Genomic DNA, 1,680 nt, shown 5'->3' on the forward strand with positions numbered 1-1,680 from the left:
ACCTATTAATACTTTGCTGAAGAATAATTTAAGTCTATGACAAAACTGCCTTATAATTTTGATTATATCATTTACTGACAACCAATGACTCTGATGTTTCCAATCTATCAATTTCCCATAATCAGCAAAATAAACAAAATAGGCAAATCCATGATGGAGCAAAAAGAACAATCACAATTGACTCCTCCAGACCTTAATTTTGTAGGTTTGATGATCACTGTCACCCAGAAAATTGAAAGAAAAAACAAAAGCAAACTCTTAACAATGAAAATGAGGTATGAGGGCAGGATTTATTAAATGTTTTAATTGCATCTTCATTGGAGCATCTACGAATTGACTGATGCTTTCTCAGATCTGCCTAAACCAGAGAAGCCATGATTGGTTATTTGAACCCTTATGTTGAGTGGATATCCTCTGAAGCAATAACGTCCCCAGATTTTCATGGTAAGTCTGTACAATGGACAGAGGAGTTTGCAATTTAAAAATGAAGAAGGCAGGACTTCTACAGAAGAGCATGTCAAACTGTTATTGATAGTAGGAAGCTTAATTATTCCTAAGAGAAATATCTTAATTTTGCCAAAATATATAAAGCTCTAGAATGACTGAGGAAATCAATTCAGTGAAACTGCACCACAAAAGTGTACCTTTAGCACGCAATTCCCAACCAGATTGAAATCTCATCTTGGCTGCTTATAGTCATGGAATCCTGGGCAAGTCAGGTACATCTATTTGAGCCTCAATTTCTTCATTTGAAAAAGAGAGATTTCACCACCCTCTTCAACTACCTCATAGAGTTTTGGTAAAGATTTTACATATATTTGGTAAATATATGTAAAAGTATTTGTAAAGACCTTATGTTGTTATTATTTTGCAATTAAGCAGGATTCTTCTCTAAAATTGTTTTAAGAGCCCAGATTTTCTGTATATTATATGGCTGTGTATTTGGAGGCTCTAAACTCAATATTTAACTAAATTTTTTGTTAAAAAAAAAGATTTAAGGTGGCTCACGCCTATAATCCCAGCACTTTAGGAGGCTGAGGTGGGTGGATCATAAGGTCAGGAGATCAAAACCATCCTGGTTAACATGGTGAAACCCCGTCTCTACTAAAAATACTAAAAAAAAAAAAAAAAAAAAAAAAATTAGCCGAACGTGGTGGTGCGCACCTGTAGTCCCAGCTATTTGAGAGGCTGAGGCAGGAGAATGGCATGAACCCGGGAGGCAGAGCTTGCCGTGAGCTGAGCAGAGATGGTGCCACTGCACTCCAGTCTGGGCGAAAGAGCAAGACTGTCTAAAAAAAAAAAAAAAAAAAAACAGATTTAAACAGAAGTATTAATGAAAATAGTCAAAAGAGATTTTCTTATTTCTGGCACTATGTGTGTGTAGGATTAGTTCTGGTTTGATTGTAATACTGACTAGTCTTGTCCTGTTTGAAAATAGACCAGCAAGATTAAGAAACCAAATGTGTAAAATGTAAATGAGGTTAGAGAAAAATCCATATATTGGGTATATGTAAATGGGATAAAACACAAATATATTTAAAAGGCTGGCTCTTAAAAGAATTTATTAGTTTACTACATGGAGACAGGAGGAAAACAAACGCTACTTTTTAAAATAAAAAGCATTTACTTGGTAACTGGAATGTATTTTACAACTATTGAAGGTGGGTAAGTATAGGAAAC

Source organism: Macaca nemestrina, chromosome 13 (assembly GCF_043159975.1).
Source record: "Macaca nemestrina isolate mMacNem1 chromosome 13, mMacNem.hap1, whole genome shotgun sequence".
Classification (NCBI taxonomy): domain Eukaryota; kingdom Metazoa; phylum Chordata; class Mammalia; order Primates; family Cercopithecidae; genus Macaca; species Macaca nemestrina.